The 15808-nt window shown below is 42.5% G+C and overlaps 1 protein-coding gene across 6 annotated transcripts in view; it reads left to right on the top strand.

Moving 5' to 3' along the window:
• Positions 1–15808, top strand: part of COL8A1 (collagen type VIII alpha 1 chain) — a 97964-nt gene that overhangs the window by 65059 nt on the left and 17097 nt on the right. For all 6 annotated transcript variants that reach the window (XM_082221003.1, XM_082220998.1, XM_082221002.1 and 3 more), the window contains one exon: positions 6338–6449. The gene's annotated coding sequence lies outside the window, so the exon portion shown is untranslated. The remainder of the gene's footprint in view (positions 1–6337; positions 6450–15808) is intronic.

The following is a 15808-nucleotide window of genomic DNA, read 5'->3' as shown; positions in this document are numbered from 1 at the left end:
TCCTCCTCCTCCTCTCATGGAAGCATGAGGAGTCAGATTTTTTTTTGATAACTCCAGTTTACTGTTACAGCTGAACTCTGAACTGGAATTAATCTGAACTATGGTTGAGTTAAGATCAAGTAATAATAAAATATGTAATAATAATTTATTATTTATACCCTGCCCATCTGGCTGGTTATCCCCAGCCACTCTGGGTGGCTCCCAACTGAATATTAAAAACAATACTGCATCAGACATTGAAAACTTCCCTAAAGAGGGCTGCCTTCAGTTGTCTTTTAAAAGTAAAATAGTTGTTTATTGCCTTGACATCTGCTGGGAGGGCGTTCCACAGGGCAGGCGCCACTACCGAGAAGGCCCTCTGCCTGGTTGCCTGTCACCTCACTTCTCTCAGTGAGGGAACCGCCAGAAGGCCCTCGGCACTGGACCTCAGTGTCTGGGCTGGATGATGGGGGTGGAGACACTCCTTCAGGTATACAGGACATGGAATGAGATGAGCCTCACTCTCTGGGATTCCTTGTCCATGGTGGTCCAGCAGACAACATGTCCCTTTCCCCCATTCTACTGCTATTGGAGCATCAACAGTAGCGCAGTAGGGAAGGAACAGCCACAGAGTTTCATGAAGGAGGCCTCCGTGGGTAGACCTGCGTGCTGCAGAGAGGGAGACCTGCCCAATCCTGTGGCTCCTGGGACACCTTCCCATTGACCATAGAATTGCACTCTTAGTCTTTGAGGAGCATTCTATAGTCACTGGTTTACATTTACTGGTTTTCTTTATTGTACTTTCATGCTGTTTGCATTTTGTACATTACCTTGAAAGTTGTTGTTTTTCAGAAATGTAATTACAGTGGTACCCCTGGTTAAGAACTTAATTCGTTCCAGAGGTCTGTTCTTAACTGAAACTGTTCTTAACCTGAAGTACCACTTTAGCTAATAGGGCCTCCCGCTGCTGCTGTGATTTCTGTTCTCATCCTGAGGTAAAGTTCTTAACCCGAGGTACAACTTCCGGGTTAGTGGAGTCTGTAACCTGAAGCGTTTGTAACCCAAAGCATTTGTAACCTGAGGTACCACTGTAAAACATTTATATATAATAAGCAGTACTATTTTTCCAGAAAATGCCTTCCTTGTTCTCTTATAATGGCAATAGCGCCCACCTGAGAGGTGCTGGAATTGAGCTCTGGTGAGTTCTTGCTGGAAATAAAGCCCTGATAATAAGCGATGCTGATAATATTGAATACAAGTATTCTGAAACCTGATCTGGGCCTTAGATTCATTCTGAAATGCTGGGACATTGCCAGGATTTTAGTGGATACTTAACACAATATTTACTGATGTAGCACACTGTACAGTCAGAGCTGTCCTGGGGTTTTTGCTGTTTAATTTGTCCTGGACAAATTGAAATGTTACTGTCCCCACACCAACCCTGTGCCTTAGCAAGCACCAAGCTGCAAAACAATAAGCGCATTAAACGATCAGGATTTGACCATAATACTATTTCCCCTTCCTATCATTTTTCTTTTCTTTTTTACTTTCTTCCCATTACAACCACATTTGCAGCTGGTGGAGATCAGGAGACTCTCATCACATCCTACGAAATGCATCCAAATTATCATACCAAGCCCATGAGCTTCGAAGCTGTCTCTGTGCATCACCTCCAAAGAGCTCTCCCTTTCCAAGACGTTTGCATAGCTGAGTTTTTGAAACCCAAACAGTTTTACCTAGTTTGTCTCTATAGTGGAGTGTTGCCTTTCTGCCATGATTACCATATTTTTCACTCTAGAAGGTGCACTTTTTCCCTCCTAAAAAGTAAGGGGAAATGTGTGTGCGTCTTATGGAGTGAATGCATGCTGCGCAACTATCCCAGAAGCCAGAACAGCGAGAGGGAGCGCTGCGCACCAATCCCTCTTGCTCTTTTGGCTTCGGGAATAGCCATGCAAAGCCTCTTGAGTGCAGTGGGAGCGCTCCTGCCGCTTCACTTAAGAGGCTTTGCGTTGCTTTCTTGTTTCTTGTTTTCCTCCTCTAAAAACTAGGTGCATCTTATGGTTGGGTATGTCTTATAGAGCGAAAAAGACCCATAGTCTTCATAAATTATTATTATTGTTGTTGTTATTGTTATCATACGCTATGATAAATAATGCTCTGGTAACTCAGGCTGCATACACATCATACATTGAAGTATGTGGCTTCCCCCAGAGAATCCTGGGAATTGTAGTTTCCCCTTCAGAGAGCTACAATTTCCATCACCCTTAACAAAGGACTGTGCCCAGGATTCTTGGGGGAAAGCCATGTGCTTTAAATGTATAGTGCAAATGCATCCTCAGTTTCCACAAAAGAAGTCTCTCAGTGAGCTAACTTCAGACTCATGGATAACTACTGCTTCAAGCATATGAGGTCACATGTGCAATCTAGTATTTTGCTGGACCAATGTGTTGACTTGTGAATATAGTGATGTTGTAATGTCTCATAAATCTGTCTGTGTGGATCTTCCTCCTCCTAAGACTGGAGAGACAAGAGTGTGTGGGAAAGCTGAGAGTGAAAGGAAAAGGCTGGATTTGAGGAACTGACAACACCTCATCTAGAAGATAGCTCCCCAAATAAGGCTGTAAACACATTACCATCTCGAAACACAGCAAAGTGAAGTTATTTTTCACTGTGCTTCAATTCAAATGTGCATGGTATTTTCCACATCACTATGCTTGGGATGCGGTGGCGCTTTGGTCTAAACCACAGAGCCTAGGGCTTGCTGATCAGAAGGTCGGTGTTCGAATCCCCGCGACGGGGTGAGCTCCCGTTGCTCGGTCCCTGCTCCTGCCAACCTAGCAGTTCGAAAGCACATCAAAGTGCAAGTAGATAAATAGGTACTGCTCCAGCAGGATGGTAAACGGCATTTCCATGCACTGCTCTGGTTCACCAGAAGTGGCTTAGTCGTGTTGGCTACATGACCCAGGAGCTGTACACCGGCTCCCTCGGCCAATAAAGCGAGATGAAAGCACAACCCCAGAGTCGTCCGTGACTGGACCTAACAGTCAGGGGTTCCTTTACCTTTATGCTTGGATGTGTCACCAAGCTGCCTGCTGTCTGTCCACAGGGTTGGGATGTCTTTGCCTGATGTGAATTGCCAAGTTGGTTTCCCTGCCCCCCCACCCACCCCCAGTTCCATCCCTCCAGTTGAGCACCCCCAGAAATTGCCTTCATGCAGATGTCAGCTTCAGCCATGATCCCATACATCTCCCAGATATGATGGGGTTTATTCACAAGTAAGAGAATAAATGTCTAGGGAGCACATCAAAGTTTAAACCCATTCTTAAAATTTCTAGTCCCTCCTTACCACCTACAAAAATCCGAGAGAGAGAGAGAGTGGGTGGTGAAAGGAAGAATTTTTAAAATCCACAGAAATGCATTAAATGTGGTGCTTGTTTACATGTCACATTTACAGTAGGCTCCTGTTAATGATCAAATAAATAAAAACACACACTTCCTTGGAGAGGAGCATCTTGTCATTGGCAATAGTGGCAGAGGTATAAAGCACTTAGCCCTGATCATCTGTCTTCACCAATTACCCGTGACATTTTTATTGCAATGTGATTTATAAAGATGCTAATCGAGTTTTAACTTCTGAGGATCTTGAATGGTTATTAGTGTAGGCTGCCTATTCCTGAATATGAACCATATTGTACTGAATGAAAAACCACTGTGCTTTGAATAGTACACTCACATTCAGCGGGTGCTGGAGTAGACTCATCAGCAACAGCTATGGTGGCAAGAACATCTTGGGATCCTTAGAGGTCCTCTGTAGATGCATGGAGAACTTGCTTATGGCTGTGCATCTTCTGGGAGCTGTGCTCTCCTGCAGAAGAGCAGCCCTCCACTGTACTAGAGGTGGCGGGGGGAACATTACTGAATCCCTTAATGCCAGCATTTGAGCCGAGGAAGAAATATCCCCAGGCTAAGAGAGCTTAGTCCATGTGCCTGGTAGAAGTCTAATCTCTTGGTGACATAACATGACTCAGTGAATGCTTCCACTCAGCTCAGTGGCGCATGCTTGCAAGTCTCAATGCACAGGAAGCCATCATCATCTGCCCTGTTTAGTCCTCCTCCAGTGAACTGAAGGCAATGTTATTGTCTTCCTTTCTTCCTCTTAAGCAAGCTACTTGCACAGTACTGTATTAGCAGAGACGTGGTTAATGTGCTGCTTCGCCATGAACAGAATGTGGCAGGGGGAAGGAAGAGATTTCTGTTTGTGTGTGTTTTGCACTGCAAAAATTGATTCGCTGTATGGAGGAACAGCCTCGGAACTGAAACAGGTGATCCTTCCAATCAAGAAGTGAGAGCATGTGTTGTGATTCCAGACGTCCCTATTAATAGATTGTAGCTAACGGAGCGCAAACTTTGTCCTAAATTCAGGTGCATTTGGGGCAAAACGTGATCAAACAGCTTTTTCATCCTGCTGCTTCTGTGCCTAGCACCACTCTATGCATGTCTACTCAGAAGCAAACCCCACTGAGCTAAACTAGTCATAAATATGGCCTACAGGCATCAGAAAGAGCAGAAGGAATTACTAGTATCTGTGGTATCTCACAAAGGTGAGGTATAAAAGGTGCGGTTTAAATACAATAAACAAATAATAAACGAGACCTACTCTCAGTAAGAGAGCATAGGATTACAGCCAAACTGGGCAATCCTACACATGTTGATTCAGAAATGGTCTTGTTCAATTCAAGGGATTTACTCATAGGATTGCAGTCTGAGTAACCGAATTATTGGCAATCATTGCTTTGGTATGTTCTGCCAGGGTTTTCAAATTGCATATCTTTTGTGTGTGCTTTGCTAATGTTTTTTATATGTAATTAAGTTATATTTTGGGATTCTGCCTTGCTAAAGGTCTTGCTCTACCCTGATTTTCTGTCCTGCTTCTTCATTTTTCTGATGGCTCAATATATAAGAAAATGCAATGTGACTCATCTGTCAAAAGCTGTTGTAGGCTTTTTCGTAGAATCTGCTTAATGACAACAGGGAAACATTGCCATTATATAAGAAAGACAGTCTACAGACCTTCAAATTTCAGAAACAAATATTTGAATCTACAAGATGGGAGGAAAGATATATAAGCATATTGAAAAGCCCACTTGTTGTTAAAACTGAAACAATCCTTATACAGTAGTGATTTTGGTTAATTGCAAAGTTGTTACCTCTCTTTCTCAGCATTTGTCAGAATAACAGAGATACAGTACATCACTTGATATAGCTTTCATCTTCAACAATGCATCAGAAGGAAACACTCAGTCTAGTACATGTCAGTAATAAATCACAATGATCATACCCCACTGTGGACATCACCTCATTTCATCATGGCTCTGGACTTGTTTGATTTACCTTTCCCCCTAGTTGAAGTTACACATAGTTTTTAAGTGTGGGTGGAGATTGCAGTTTCCTGTTCTGCCCATCAGATGAATTTACAATGTCAACTGGACCATTGGCCCTCTATGTGTAGCCAGTGGTATAATGAATAAACTTTTCATAGATGTATAAGGTCCCATGCATGGTTGATGGCCAGATCATGCTTGCCATATATAAGTTGGACGTCAACCATGCAGTGGATTCTATGCATCTAAATAAAGTATGGAACACTGTATGGAACTGATTATTTAGTAAATTCAATGGATTTTATGCATGTCAACATTAAAGAAATGTTAAATACATGCATAGATGCCTGGTTGAAGCAGACACATGTGGTGAGCATGATAAAAAGATACAGTCCTCTTCTGTTTGAGAGAGTGTGTGAACTAGTCCAGTGTCTTTGGTGGAATAGCAACTCATGCAACTAGGTCTTAAATCAGGATGATTTATCAACCTACCTGTATCATACTGAGGTCATCTTTGGAAGATAGGCTTCAACCATCTAGAGTTAGGAAGGTGACAACCAGAGAGAGGGCCTTCTGAGTAGTGTGCACCAAATTTATGGAACTCATTCCACAGATAACTTCTTTGCAATGCTGTATAAAGACATTTTTATGTTCTTAAGCCTTTTGATACTTTGTTTATTCTAATATGCTATTATTTCTTTATTTACACACAACTTCTGCACTGACTGCTGCAAACCAGTAGGGCTTCAGAAATGGTAGTTTCTCCACCACAAAATCCACCACCACTTCAGGATTACTTTGGCAAATCTCAAATTTCACCGTAAAATCTTAAATTGAAATTGAACTATTTATGGTTGAAAATTCTAATCTAATATTTGTATGTTTAAAAAAAATCTACAGGATTTTTGTTTGTTTGTTTGTTTACAAAGGGGTGATTTATAGTTCAAAATGTAACCTTTCAACTTATTTTTTTCTAGGTGCTTGCGATAAAAGTATATCTTTCCTTTCCAAAGTCTGATGAAAAACCAAGGCTTCTGAACACCCTTGTGCACTAACTCACAGCTCCATCCTTTTCCCCAAAATCTTAATGTAAGTACCACCATCTTAATGCTGCCAGTGTTTTCAAATGTACACAATTTTCACCCATATATTCATTAAATATTTTCCAATCTTCTTTAAACGTATATTCTTCTTGTTCTCTGATTCTGTAAGTTAAGTCTGCAAGCTGAGCATATTCCATCAGTTTAAGTTGCCGGTCTTCTTTAGTTGGGACCTCACTCATTTTCCATTTTGGGGCTAACAAAAAAGGCTATTTATGTACGCCACTACTGCGGCCCATGTTTTGTTAGAGGCACAAAATTTCAACACCCGGTGCTGCCTCAATACAGCCGCGTGCTCCTGTCACTGGGTTCTGTTGAAAGCAGCTTCTTCATGCGAACCAGGAAGTGACCTCTCCAGACAACAGAACAACTCTTCTTTTCTTATCTCTGAAGCTGGGATCTCCTGGATGACACAGATGCCATTAAGCCATTGAATGTGCATGCCTACTCCATCTATTTCACTCCCTCCCACCCCTCTGTGCAGCCCAGAAGCTGGCAACCCTCACTCTGCCACTGATCCCCCCCATGTCTCCTATTCTTCCCCCTGCCCCCTCTCTTCCCACAGCGAATCACCTGCTTTTCTGCTTCTCCAGCTATAGCAGCTGTGGTGATCTCTCTGCCACTGCTGGGTTCTGGGAAGGAGCCAAAGCAGGAATCCTTCAGAACCAGGCATTCTGGGTGAGGTGGCCAGGAGAATGCTTGCGCTGTCACACAGTTCACTGCTGTAGTAGTGTAGGGATTTTCCAGGCCACCTTGCCCATAATGGCTGGATCTAGGAAGGACACCTTTCTCGGAGTCCAGATGGCAGCTAGTGGCAGGTAGCCCATGTGCCATTGTGGATGGGGTCAGGTGGGACCAGCCTTCACTCTGCCATCTGGGCCTGGCACACATGGTCAGCAGGTTGGACTGGTTCAGAACCCTGGGCCTTCTGGTTGACTGCTGGCTCTAAGCAGAAGGAGAGGACAAGTGAGTGGGCAGCAGAGCCATGGAGAGGAGGTGTCGTGAAGACACCTTGCCCAGGGTCTCCACAATACCTAGAGCTGGCACTGCTGGGAATGGTGCAGGATATAGTGTAGGGGGCTGCAAGTAGAAAGAGGAGTTGATGGACATACTTTGCATGAACAGAAGAGCAACTCAGGACTCAAGCCAACGTACTCCTTCTTTTGGACATAGGGACTAATACTTGGAGAAGTTATACAAGTCCGCAAGCTAATCGAAGAAACAGAACCTTGAATACTGACTCCAGCGCTGTCCCTTTTAGCAAACTGGTGCCTTCTCCTTCGTGAGTCGGCTGCAGCCGCTGAAAAGAATCGGAATGTAATGAAGGTTTAGACAAACCTTGGCACAAATATTCCACCACAATGAGTGTTTATCTACCAAGATCAGCCAGCTTTACGAAATTGAAAACACACTGTTGATGCAAACTTACCCCCAACGCAAAGCTGCTAGCGCTATATGCAAACTTCAGTGGCAGGTCCCATCTCCCAAATTTACAGAGATCTGTAAGCTTTTAGGCTTCATGTCTGTTGCCAAGGACATTTGTATCCAATAGAGATTCTGGGCTCCAACCAAAAGCAACACTATAATTGTCTCCACCAAAAACAGGAGGTCCTCTCTGGGATTTCCTGTCTCTAAATCCCACCCACTCCCCTCACAAATGGCCTTCCAATGTTGCGTTTTCTGAAACCCAAAAGGAAAATATGTTCAATTTACGCAGGTGAAAAGAAGATGCTCAGCTTTCATCAGGATTCTCTCTGAAAGCATTAGGCAAAGCAGAAATATACCCGTTGGCGGGTTTTAAAAACTTTTTATAGAAAAAAAACACAATCATGTGAAAATAATAGTCAGACTTAAGGATTTAGATTAAAGTAACAAAATATTTTAAGAATGTGCTTGCCTGAGTCTCTTCAGTCTGTCTGGGATTCCTTTGCTGTAATCCAATGTAGGATTGGCCCAACTTAATCATCGCCAAGTGGATATATATAAAGGACTTAAGAAAAATAATGTATGCTTTTTTGAACATACAAATGAGAGAAATAGAAATACATCCAAATAGAAAACTCAGTACAGTTCATTCTCTCATTCCAGCCGCAACGCAGAGGGGGAATATATCCAGGCAACCTCAAAGGGACTCACGAGCTTAGTATCAGTTATGCAATGGTCAAACTGGAATTTTTGATTTTAAATTAAAGGCACAAGCTAGCACAGGTTTGTCACGATTTATGCATTTTGGTCTGCATGCAGAAGGTCACAGGAACTGTCTTACACCAAGTCAGAGCACAGGCCCATTTAGCTCAGTGTTATCCAAGCTATCTGACAGACACTGTCCAATAAGACATCCCAAGCCAGTAATAGTCAAAGCACAGGCAATTTTGGTTGTGGTTGTAGTGTTGGATTAGGACCTGGGAGACTCGAATCGCAACTCAGGCATGAAGCCCCCGGGGTGATGACCTGTGCTTGGTCCAGTCGCTGTCTCTTAGCCTAGCCCACCTTGGGAGGGGGAGAACTATGTACACTGTCTTGACCTCCTTGGAATATAAAAGGTGGAATATAAATGTAATAATGAAATAAACAATAAAATATGTAGAAGAAAATAAGGAACTGGAGGTGGGCACCTCATAATAAGCTTTGGGTCACCACAAATTGTTTGTCCACACCTCCAGGGAAGTGTCTTCTGTGTGATGGTGTTAAAGCTTATCTGCTTTAATGCTTTATTTGAGCACAAGACCAGGGCTTTTTTTCAGCCAGAACTTACCGGAATTCAGTTCCAGCACCTCTAAGGTGGGCCCCAAGGGAGAACAAAAGAGGTGTTTATGGTGAGTTCCGGCACCTCTTTTTCTAGCAAAATAGAACTGCGCAAGACATTGTTAAGCTCAGAAACCCCATGCCAATAATAGCCAAAATCCAAACATAAGGATTTCTGTTACCAATGAAACATTGAAATGGATTTGTTTTTAAATGTTCAATAGCTTTCAATAATTACAGTGGTACCTCAGGTCTCGAACCTAATCCATTCCGGAAGACCGTTCGAGTTCCAAAATGTTCAAAAACCGAGGCACAAAGGGGCTGTCTGCAAATTCAGTTGAGAAAATTGAAAAACACGCAGTGAAAGCCATTCAACTTCCAGTGCGCATTCGAAAATGGAAGCATTTGCTTCTGGGTTTTCAGTGTTCGGGTTCCGAAATGTTCATCAATGGAGACATTCAAGAACCGAGGTGCCACTGTATATAAAAATGACATGGCACAATCTGACCAAATATAGCACAGCCAAATATGCCCCCCTTGATTTCCATGGGAAATATGTAAGAGCACTTTCACTTGATAATTTCTCCTATTTGAAATTGGTAGGGCGTCAGAGCTTAACTTTGGCCGGATCACACCCCATATGAGTTGGAAAATGTTAAGATTAATTGGACTACATCTTGTGTGCACAATTATCTAAAGTGTAGCATATACTTCATATTATTCCAGGAATAACCAAACTTGTTCCATATGTTTGCAATAATTGGCAATACTTTATTTTATAGCAATTATTAAATATTTGTGTAAATTTGTACTTTGGTATACATTGTGTCCAACAGTCATTCCAGTTAGATCCATGACATATTTACCTAAACCAAAAGGGAAGCACAACATCCATGTGCAATATCATTTGTTATGAATTCATATAACCATCCAATGGGTTTGGGGTGGTGGTGGAAGTGTATGAGTGAATGAATTCTTCATTCATTTTTTCTGGGATAAATCATACCTAGAATCATGTTCCATACATTATAATGTTCATAAAAGCAAGCTCTACGTGTTAGTATACCTAAAACCATTCTATAATAAAATATCAGTGCTCAAATGTTCTTTTTTTTAAGTTACAGAATAATTCAACTTATTTTGGGCGCAGTACATCTTGAATTGCAGATTCAAAGCATTATATATAAATTTAATTTTAAGCTTGAGGTGTGCCCTTTTAGATGATGGGAGACGCCAAAAAAGGGGGCATGTGGACTTTCAAGTTTAGTTCCTATTTCATTTATTTTATTTCAAGTTTAGTTCCTATTTCATAAGCCTAGGGGTTTTGTGGGGGTGAGACAGGTCACTAGGAAAGCAGCATTTGGACCAAGCCTTGTAGTCTGTTGCAATGGGAAGCGAGTAGCCTTTGGCTGAAAAGAAGCTGTAAACTTACAGTGGCTGTCTAGACGGGTGACGGTAGCAACTTCTGCCACCTCTCTTCCATGTGAATAGCATCCCTCTTCTTGGGCCTTCCATATTTTGGGAAGGAGCCACAGGTTTAGAAGCGACGGTTTCAAGAACAGGGTTCAGCATTTACTTAGACAAATGCTCCCATTCCTCACTTTGTTTGGCGAACTGTCACTAAGTAAGTAATGGCAGAGGAAAGGAAAGGAAAGGGTCTGGCTTAGGGCCTGAGTAATGACGCCTAAGTATGCATTACGCTTAGTGAACAAAGTTCACAGTTTGCAGCTAAAGGTCACCAGGAATTCATGCATTCTTGGCACTCTCACTCAGTCCAAAGGAATGTATCAGACTTTGGTGCTTGGTATTTCAAGGTCGTTGCTTTTCCAAAGCTATATGAAAGCACAAACCAAGGGGGGATGAGAAAAGGTGGATGTGTCAGGGATTCTTTTTTCACCATGGTCTTCATTATTGCTGTCTGTCAAACAGATGAATTGTTAACAAGAGAGAGGTGTTGAAATATCTCTTGTGGTTTTTCATTTATACATCACATTTAGTGGGTAGGATGCTCTGTAGCTGTCCTATATGTTCTTCTTACTAACCCTAAAAAGACATGGGGCCAGCATCTCTTAAGAGATCTCTTCTTCAAAAAGTGCTGCTGACATTACAGGATTTATGGTTGAACTATGCAGGGGGTGCTGGATCTTGCAAAAGGCGACTCCATGCAAACCCAGTAACCCTGTCTATGCCCTGGATTATGTTCCCAGAAAGGCCACTTTGAACTGTCTCTGTGTGAGACGGCTGCTCAACTGAAATTCTTGTAAGAAGCACGTGTTTTACAGATATTCAGACCATAAAAATGTCTCAGATATTTCTAACACACTGTATTGTGGTACTGTAAGCTTGAACTGTGCTTGGAGCAGTGAAGCATTATCCAAGCTGATGGTTGTGCCAAAAAGATGAGTTCATGGTGGCTTAAATGAATAGCCCTCACTTATTTTTTAAAAAAGAAAATGGTTCTGCAAAATAGGCCATTTGGGGTGTTTCCCACCTTGTAAAATGCCTTTAAAAATGGAATTACATTAAAAACATAAAAGACTCCTGCTGAATCAGAGCAAAGGTTCATATAGTCCAGCATTTTGCTCTCAGATCGACCAAGCAGAAGCCTATGGGAAGCCTCCAAGCAGGACATGTGTACAGAAACAATCTCTCCACTTTTGATTCCCAGATGCTGGTAGGAAATAATGCTTATTTTGTGTATGTTGGTCTCATGCGATGATTGCGCACCTGGAGTTTTTGGCTCTGTGTATAATTTCTGAGAAGCTGTACTTGATCACAGCTTCTCGGCAGGTTTGGCTGCATGTGCACAGAAAGGGTGAGAAAGCCCAGGAAATATTCTTACAGAAATTCAATGCAGCTGTGCTGAACCGCAAGGGAAAATAAAATGCAGGCTGATGAAAGTTTCTGGGAGATTCAAAAGTTTGCATACTATTTTGTAGCATTTTGGTTGGCCTAATGCAGGTATTGCACTAGTGTGGATTCAGCAAATGCCTGTGATAATTATTCCACACAATACTCTATGTGCACAATTCAAGTTATGCCTTTGGTGTAGGGATTTTGTGATGTGTAAGGTAGCCTAAATAGTTCTTTTATCGGCTTGCTCTGCGTAATGCACCTGCCATGCCACAGAGGGATTTATGAGTTTCCAACTCATCCTCTTCAAAGCATGACTCTGTTGAAACTGAGTGGATCAGTGGTGCCACCTAGTGATCAGTATAAAATCAGAATTTTCCAAAGTAGAAAAGCACAAACTTCCCTTCCCTCCCCTTCTCCCTCCTGCACACTTGTATTTGCCAGTAGCATTCTATAACAGCAGCCAGGGTTTCAACAAATGCTCTTATTTCACCAGCTACATTCAGCTATTGCCATGTTTTTGGTTAAATTTATAGAATTTAGGATGTTTGTAATTGGGACGTCTGGTTCCCTCCCCCTCACTGGCATACATTCTGAAATTGCATTCTTCTCTTTATGCGTGCAAGTAGCTGTATTTAGAAAGATTTCTGTTTCTCTTCTGGCACAAGAGGTCAGAAGAGATGGATGACTTGTAGGCTACAAGATCATATTATGCATACCCGAGCGCTGGTTTAAATATTAAGGTAACCAGCTTCTGCCAATGAGCAGCACTTAGCACCGTTTCTGGACAGTGTTGAGATATTATGGTGCAGTCATGGGAGTACAAGGAACTCCCTTTGACCAAGTCAGACCATTGACACACCTAGCTCAGTATTGTCTACATTGAAAGGCCTGGCAACTTTTGCATGCAAAGCAACTGTTTTACCATTGAGCTACAGCTCCACACACCCCAGGTTTCCCTCAAGCCAGACCCTTGACTTTTTTATTTTCCCAACCTGTGCGGCTAGACTTTAAAACTTTTAGCCTCCTGGCCCAATAAACAGCCTGAAGCGCAATATATTTTGCAAGGGATTTTATTCTCTTCAGCTTTTGTATTTCTGAATAAAACTTATAAACTTGCAGACTGACTAGAGTTTCTCCCCATGCTTGGTCTGTGGTTTTGTTTGAACGTTCTGGGGTTTCTGTTGGTCTTATTTATCTGAAAGTTTCTTAACAACAGTAAAAACAAGATCAGAGAAAGGAAAGGAAAGATCATGGGCAGCGTGAGTTCACTAAAAGTTGGTTCAAGTCAGGCTAATCTACTGCCCTGCTTTTTTCAACCAAGGAAAACAACAGATCCATTCTATTTAGTTTTTAAGAACAGAGGAGCAGTCCTGCTGGATCAGACCAAAGGCCCATCCTGGCCAACCAGGTGCAAAGGAAACCCACAAGACCTGAACTCTCTCCTCACCACAACACTCTTTCCCCTTGTGATTCCTAGGAAGGTAAAAAAAAAAGTCACTGATAGTCTAACCCTCTTTTAATAAGACAAAACAAATAGAAGGAAGTTTAGGTACCGTATTTTTCGCTCTATAACACGCACCCAACCATAACACGCACATAGTTTTTAGAGGAGGAAAATCTGTAGGCATGCCACCCGTAGGCATTCCCTTCATAACATGCACAGACATTTCCCCTTACTTTTTAGGAGGAAAAAAGTGAGTGTTATGGTGCAAAAAATACAGTAAATATTTGATAACATTACCGCACAAGAAATTATGATTCAAACTGGAAATTATGGCTTTCACAATATATAAGCCTGGGCCAGACTGGTGTTATGTAGGGGCCACTGTGAGGAATGGCAGATAGATCCAACTGCTTAGAAAATCAAGCCACAAAAATGGGCCTTGCCAGGGTGTGGTTTTCAGATGTCCAAGGGTGAGATGTTAACGGTGAGCCTATGGTGAGTAATATGAATAGTTCAGTGTAGAGTTGGTCATTACCCCTTTACTGACTACATTAACCCACATAATCAGCATGGGGAATGGCTGTGTCTCAGTAATAGAGGATAAGGTAAAGGTAAAGGACCCCTGAACAGTTAAGTCCAGTCAAAGGTGACTATGGGGTGTGGCACTCATCTCGCTTTCAGGCCGAGGGAGCCAGTGTTTGTCCACAGACAGCTTTCTGGGTCATGTGGTCAGTATGACTAAACTGCTTCTGGCTCAACAGAACACCGTGATGGAAACCAGAGCGCACGGAAACGCTGTTTACCTTCCCGCTACAGCAGTACCTATTTATCCACTTGCACTGGTGTGCTTTCAAACTGCTAGATTGGCAGGAGCTGGGACAGAGCAATGGGAGCTCACTCTGTCGTAGGCTGCAGGGTTCAATCCGTGGTGTTTCCAGGTAAGGTTGGGGAAAACCCCTGCATAAAATCTTGGCCGCTGCTGCCAGTCTGTGTCAACAATACTGAGCTGGAAGGGCCAATGGTCTGACTTGGCATCAATGTCCTATGTTCTTAGGATTCAGATGTGCATTTAGCTTTGTGCCCTAGAGACACTTGATGCAGGAATTCATCAGTTCTCTCTTACGCTACAAACTCTATGAATTAGCCTTTCGTGGTAACATTTCATGGTAAGTGGCAGCTGGACACCAGCTTATCAGTCCTTGATCTCTAGAGTAACAGTTTTTCCACTATGAACAGTCAGGCCCCCAGAGTGCTTTCTGTCTGGAGCCAGAGACATCAAAGTAAATCCGTTATTTTTATTTGCCATTACTAAAACATTCACAGAACATGCTGAAAGAATTGTCTCCCTGTCTGTTCTTCAAAGAGCTTACTGTGCTAGGGAAACCTTAGAGACCCTCTGACAATGTAAACAGATGTGCTGACTCCTTGCTGAGATACACAAGGTTCAAAATGAACCAAGATGATCGGCTTGCTTAGGTATAAATCACTGTTTGTGTACATAGCCTTTTACAGAGTAGCATGAGCAAAAAGGCCAGGCCCCTGACCCAAGATGCTTACAATCTAAATTAGATAGCGTTCAAGTGATGGGTTGTTATACCGTAGAGTCTTCTTTGAATATCTGGGGAAAGGATGAAACTCAGTGGTACAGTAAATGCATAAGTTCCCTGGTTTAGTTCCCAGCATTTCCTGCAGTCAAGCAATTGTAAATGCTCAGCACACAGTTTTTAATGTGGTATGTTTTTGCAGTTTTCTAGTTTTGTGCAGATCTGAGGGTTCAAAAGAAAAGAAAACATATATAATGCTACACTCTGTTCAGAGAGCCAGTGTGGTGTAGTGGTTGAGAGTGGTAGACTCGTAATCTGGGGAACCGGGTTCGCGTCTCCGCTCCTCCACATGCAGCTGCTGGGTGACCTTGGGCCAGTAACACTTCTTTGAAGTCTCTCAGCCCCACTTACTTCACAGAGTTTGTTGTGGGGGAGGAAGGGAAAGGAGTATGTTAGCTGCTTTGAGACTCCTTCGGGTAGTGATAAAGCGGGATATCAAATCCAAACTCCTCCTCCTCCTCCTCCTCCTCTTCTTCTTCTTCTTCAGGAGCATACAGGAAATAGTTATGAGCATAACCAAAAAGAAACCAGAGATTAAAGGAAGCAGTGGGCCTGGAAAGGAGAGTAGCAGAAAGTGATGATTGATCCACTCACGCCAAAACACCTGTGACCCTGAGTGAGCTATATGGGGCCAATTTCCCCCCAATATATTTGATTATTGGGTAGATATGAATTTACAGAGGAAAACCATTAAAATTG

The sequence above is a fragment of the Podarcis vaucheri genome (assembly GCF_965113315.1).
Source record: "Podarcis vaucheri genome assembly, chromosome: 4".
Classification (NCBI taxonomy): domain Eukaryota; kingdom Metazoa; phylum Chordata; class Lepidosauria; order Squamata; family Lacertidae; genus Podarcis; species Podarcis vaucheri.
The sequence above is the reverse complement of the archived record's forward strand: the minus strand, read 5'-3'. Positions and strand labels throughout refer to the sequence as shown.